Source organism: Anolis sagrei, chromosome 3 (assembly GCF_037176765.1).
Source record: "Anolis sagrei isolate rAnoSag1 chromosome 3, rAnoSag1.mat, whole genome shotgun sequence".
In the NCBI taxonomy this organism is placed as follows: Eukaryota; Metazoa; Chordata; class Lepidosauria; order Squamata; family Dactyloidae; genus Anolis; species Anolis sagrei.
This window is the reverse complement of record NC_090023.1, coordinates 117243821-117250409: the sequence shown is the minus strand read 5'-3', so window position 1 is coordinate 117250409 and position 6589 is coordinate 117243821.

Genomic DNA, 6589 nt, shown 5'->3' with positions numbered 1-6589 from the left:
ACAATATCAAATAAAGTTGATTTAAAGTCATTTTGAATATAAAGGATCATTTATTCTAGAAACATTGAGCTGTTTAACATACTAAAAATAGTTTAAAGTTTGCATCTATACAAATTGGTCATTGCAACATGATTTAAAAACACAGAGGTATGATCAATGGAGTTAACTGCTTGTGGGGTATGGTAAAGGACAATGTAGTACCTTTGCACTATGACCCAAGTGAAAAAAAAATCTCCCCTTGCTTGGGCAGCAAAACTAGGCTAGCTTCACTTCTTGGAAAAACAGCTGTTGGTGTGTGTGATTTTGAGGTGAAGTTTGAAATGTCACTTTTAAGATGTAATTCATTCCATTATTAAATTGAGAGCCCCAGACAGGTAATGCAATGTTGCTAACTGTATTCGAATATGTTTGCAACACTTTACATTATTCATGGCTTTTATTTAAACCATAGAATGGGACAGAATGGCCTATGTTTTGGTTGGCTTTGGTGCCCCCTAGTGGCACAATTCGTAGCCAAATACTTCAGAATGCTCTGTTTGGATGGATCTACCCCTCCACATAATCACAGAATCATAGAATTGTTGAGGTGGAAGAGACCTCGAGGGTCCTCCAGTCCAACCTCCTGCCAAGAAGCAGGAAAATCGCATCCAAAGCACCCCTGACAGCCATCCAGTCTCTGTTTAAAAGTCTCCAAAGAAGGAGTCTCCACCACATTCCAGGGCAGAGAGTTCCACTGCTGAACAGCTCTCACAGTTAGGAAGTTCTTCCTAATGTTCAGGTGGACTCCATAATCCGACCCCAGATTATCTGCTTTGAACTGAATTATATGAGTCTTCACTGCCATATAATCCAAAGCAGATAATCTGGGATCAGAAACTAGATTATATGGCAATCTAGTAGTATCTGCTTGGTCTAATGTTAAGATTTTTTAAAAAACAAAAACAAAAACCTTTATTTGTGCCTTTCCTTCAGCATACCAATTAGTATATCAGTTGATATCTTTAAATGTAATTATGCCTCCTAACAATATAAGATAAATGCACAGTTCTCCCACATATCTGGATTTACTCAATAAATGTGAACTATATTTGCCCCAGGAAAAGGTTAGTATAAAAAAAAGAGTAGAGTACTATTATATTCGGGTAGATTCATGCCCAACCTAGTCCCTGTATGGCCCAGTGTTGGGGCCATTTAGGCCATTCAATTAACAATAATTAACCCCCAAAAAAATTTCCTCCCTGCCTGCTTCCCTATATCTTAAGGTTGTAAGTGTGCAAGGAAAGTTTACCTTCCATCTCCATAAGTCTCATTCCTTCTTCCTTCTTTGTTATTCTTATTCTCATTCTCTCTCTCTCTTACATACACACACACACAATTATTGAGGCTGTTCAACTGTGCTATCCTCTCTCCAACCATTTCTAGATTGCTTTATTATCAATAGGGTAGTGATACATTTGAAGTGCAGGCCTTCACCATGGCAGCATTCATATCAGAGGTGGGTAACAGTGGGAGGCTATGGGGCCATATCATCATCCTTCTTATGCCATCACTGTACATGGCACTATACAGTGGGAGGCTATGGGGCCACATCATCATCATCCTTCTTACACCATAACTATATATGGTACTTTACGAATAAAAGAAAACAAGACAGTTCCCAGCTCTCAGGTTTACAATCAAGACATGGCAAAAAAGCAAAACGATATGGAGATGTGGGAAGGAATTAAGTTCAGCATTATCCCCTTGGAGACTTGAGGGGCCATCAACTGCATGTTCTCACTTCCTCTTGCAAAGTAACCCAAAATATTTTTCCCCAGATGTTTCCCCAACCCACTCTCTAGGAGAGATAGAAGGCATAATCTCCGTATTTTAATACTCTTAGCCATTTTGGACCCAAGAGACACCTTTTTCCCAGATTTGTTTACATTTGTGTGGGCCTGTGGTTCACAAAAGCAACTCTGGTGTCCACTTGGAAACCACAGGCCACATTTTGCCCACCTTTGCTCTAGAGCAACATTTTCACAGAGGTTCCAAAATACGGATGGTTAAGAAGAAATGAGGGAGTACAGGGATGCCAGTGGAGGAGGAGGAGGATGTTGTTTTAATTTATCCACAAAGCCTGGGAACCATCCGTGTGAGTTCCATTATATCACTTATCAACTTTGCCCTACAAAGGACAAAGCATAGCAACATACGATGCTCAGCTTGAGCTAGCACTTGCTTGAACCAGATGATATGACAAGTCAGCCCTCCACTTTCACTGGGGTTGGGGACAGAGGACGTCTAAAAGATCCCAAACTGGAAATCTTCTGAACACGGACACAGACACCAGAACCTATCTTGTTCTTAACTTGGAGACTGCCTGTACATATGTATGGATGTGTATATGCCCTGTAATCGGCCAGAACAAAGTTTCCAAGAAGATCCACTTTACTGCTTCCTTCTGTGTCCTCTATCTGGATTTACCTTGTATTTGAGTCATTTACTTGTATATCAAGAGAGTTGCAGAACATTATAGTCCATTAGAAATATATTATAGCACTATTATGTCTTATTAAAAACTAAACAATAAAAAATTACTATTATTAATAGTAATTATTACTATTATTAATAGTAATTATTACTATTATTAATAGTAATAATAAATTAGTATTATTTATCCCTTCCTAGACATTCCACAGCTATATAAATCTCACTTGCCTAATTCCCAACAGACCCTCAACCTCTGAAGATGCTTGCCATAGATGTGGACGAAACGTCAGGAGACAATGCTTCTGGAACATGGCCATACAGCCCGGAAAACTCACAGCAACCCAGCGTTTGCAGTCATGAAAGCCTTCAACAAGAAATTACTGATATTATTTCTAACATATTCACTACAAGCTCTGCTTTTATAAATCAACATTTTATGATGAATGGGTCAAAGACCCCTTCCCTTCTCTGTGTACCACAATCCACGCAAGTCTGCCACAAACGCTATTTCGAGAACGAAAACATTTTAAGAACAAAAACAAGCTACCTTTCTCACACATTAAAGCCAATTGCACATTTAGGATTAATATGTAACTGGGCTCACTTGAAGAACCTTTGATAAGTTTCTAAGAGAGCTCAGGGGCAGGCTGAAATGTGTGTTAAAATGCACAGAGATGGCATGGGAAGCAAGCAGAATGGAAGATTTCATCATTCACTTTTCATCATTCATTGACTGTCTATGACATGGCTTGCATTCAAACACATGCCACTTAGAACGAAAGCAACAGCTAGAGTAATGAGAAAGAAATCTTTATTTTCTTGATGCCCCTTTGTGGGAAAAAAAAGAAATCTACACCAAGGTACATTTGTCAACATCCATTCACATCAGAACCCCTTTCCTGAGAAAACACACTTCATGTTTCTATACTGACTGTATAACCAAAGATTGTTGAGACGATATGGTGTGATAAAAGTTTTGAGTCTTGGACTACAAACTTTGGAGACCTGGGTTTGAATCCTCTCTTGGTCATGAAAACCTACTGAGTAACTTTGGGAAATCACACATCCTCAGCCTTAGAAAACTATAATAGGTTCGCCTTAGAATTGCCATAAATCAGAAAGGACTTGAAAACAAATAATGGCAAACTCCAGGCTGGGGAAAAAGTACAAATATGGCAAATAAGCCCGTCTTTCTACAGCTTCTAATCAACACTCTTTGTGTTAAAGCTCAAAATTCAGGAAAACTAAATTCCTGTACATTTTCCGTCCTGCCTTTCTTTACCCAACACTAGACAACTGGAAGCAGTTGCCTGTTCCATTCACCGAGGCCTCATCCACAGCTGTGAGGTTAAAAAAAGATACCTTGAAACAAATTACCTTTGCACTCATATGCCCCATTATTTATATAAAGATGTTAAATCTAGATCAGGATATTATTTTAAAAGTGAAATCTGAAAGCTTCCCCCATTGATTGCATGTTTCATGTCTTTCTCTCCCTGTCCCCGTCCCCTTTTGCCTGACGACAGCTAGGTGGGAAAAGCTGTGGACAGGTGTTGTCAACACTGCATTTCACTCGCTGGAGTAGAACAAACTTTATGCCATTTCTGCCTTGGTAACATTCCTTTCAGAAGGGAAATAGAGGAAGATGGGGTTATAAAAGGGAAAAGCTTTCGACATTCTATATCCACTCCCATTTGCAATTGCCAATTAGGAGGGCTGTTTTACAAATAGGTCACTCATTAAATGCTTATATAGCTGAATTCAGGAAGGCCACTTCTCCAAAGAACAACGGAAGAGAGGGAAGTGGTTTATTGAGCCTTCTGGGTGGGCAGAACGGTCAAGCAGAAAGCAAAGCTCAATAAACTCATTACCCATCAGTTCCTCATCTGGATACACAGTAAGGATCTGGCCATTATTTATCTTAAGTATCTATGGACGCTGGGTTTTGTTTTTTTGTTTTTGAAGTTCCTCTGTACTCAAACTAAAAAAGAATGTTTCTTGTTAGACATGAAAGTCATTTGGCCTTGTTTCCAATATATAAAAAGTAAAATAGAATAATAGATCAATCTTCGACAGAAAATAGAATGTCAAATACAAACTCCTCTCAATTCTGTGTGCATTGTTTTCAAGATTTAATAGTAAATTAATTTCTAGAGCAGCCTTTCATATCCCAGTACTCTAGAGATGTGGTAGACTAGTGTTCCCATCATCCCAAACCAGCATAGTCAATGACTTCTGGAAGGCTCCAGGTTAGGGGAAGCTATGGTAGATGCAGGGCAACAACAGTGTGTCTGGTTACAGGATCTCTGGAAAACAACATATAAGATAGGACTAGGGTTACCCTTAAGAGGGTTCTTCAGTACAGGCAGTTCCTGAGTTACAAACATCCAACTTACAAACAACTCATACTCAAGAACAGGGGTGAGACAACAGGAATTGAGAGAAATCTACCCCTAGGAAGAGAAATTCATTCCTGAAAATATTATCATGAGGAAAAGGGGTCTCCACTGAAGCTTTATTATCAATCCTTGTTTCCACAAGAAGCCAAATTTTTCAAAATCCAACTATCACAGGGACTGAAAATGAGTGAAATCTTCCAAACAGGGGCACAGACAGCAAAGCAAACACCTTAGGGGTGTTAACCCTTCCTATCCAATCTAAAGCTTGCATACACACTCTCTCACACACACGTTGTTCATTCGTTCAGTCGTCTCCGACTCTTCATGACCTCATGGACCAGCCCACGCCAGAGCTCCCTGTCGGCCGTCACCACCCCCAGCTCCTCACACACATATATTATATTATATTATACATATTAGGCTGGAGTTAAACTTTTAAAATGTAGCTATTCCAACTTACATACAAATTCAACTTACGAACAAAACTACAGAACCTATCTTGTTTGTAATTTGGAAACTGTCTGAACTACAAAAAGTATCTGCTACCCAATTCTTCCTTAGGCTATTGCTAAAAAGGCAGAGTAAAATATAACAATTCTGTTTCTCTGTTGATAAATACCTCAGTAGTCTGTTCCTCCACCCCATATAGCAGTAGTGGCAATATTGTGGTTTCTCTAATCATGTTGAACTGCAAATGAAATTTTCCCCCTCCATCCCAATTGTCACTGCCCCAACCTTAAAGGGAGAGAAGAGGCAATATCTGGTAGACTTCATCCCCTCCATTTTTCTTGCTCTTTTACTTGCAAGACACCATGTACAATGATGGGACCATATAAAATAATTATGATGAAATGGCAGTAGCCCTATGCAGTCAAGCCAATGGGGAAGAGTACTGGCATTTGCAGCCCATTGTACTCTGGAGGATTTCATGTTTCTAGTCCTGCTGTACAGGATTAACACGCTTTAAATATGATTAATCCTTTGAAAACTTCATGATGTGCAGGTCTTTCTATGGTTAATCATATCTGTAAATTTGAATCCATCCTAAATGAAATAAATATCCTAGCATAGTAACTAAGCAAGGAGTTAAAACTTCATTGGTTATTTTGGCTTGTTGTATGTTCAAGTGAGCCAGCATGGTATAGTGACTTGAGCACTGGACTACAACACTTCAAACCAGGGGTTGGTTCCCTGCTTATTGAAAACTACCTGGTGGTCTTGGGAAAGCCGCACACTCTCAGCATCAGAAATCCCCATTGTAGGTTTGCCTTAGAGACATCATAATTTGGAAATTACTTGAAGGCAGACGAGAGCAATGATGTTCAAAGCAAGAAGTCCTGCCATTGTGGAAGTAGCAGGAGTAGTAACCCTAACCTTGGATGAAGTATAGACCAAACTTCAACTTCCCTTTGCCCTTTCGCCAACTTCATGTTTCCAAGCCACCATTTCCTCAAGCCAATTTCCTCAACATCTCTGAAATTATTCCTAATTGGATTCCACTTCTTTCAGACAACCAGTAATCAGTGTTTGTTGCCAAGTACTTGCTGTACACTACAATGTTACTTCCATCCCAGAATAATACAGGTTTTAAAGCCATTCTCATATTGATGGTATCATGCTCATCAGCATAAAGGTACTGATCATTTCCACATCACATCCCACATGTCTACGAATGCTCATGTGTGTGTAACATGGTGAGGTGCTTAGAATTCACTTGT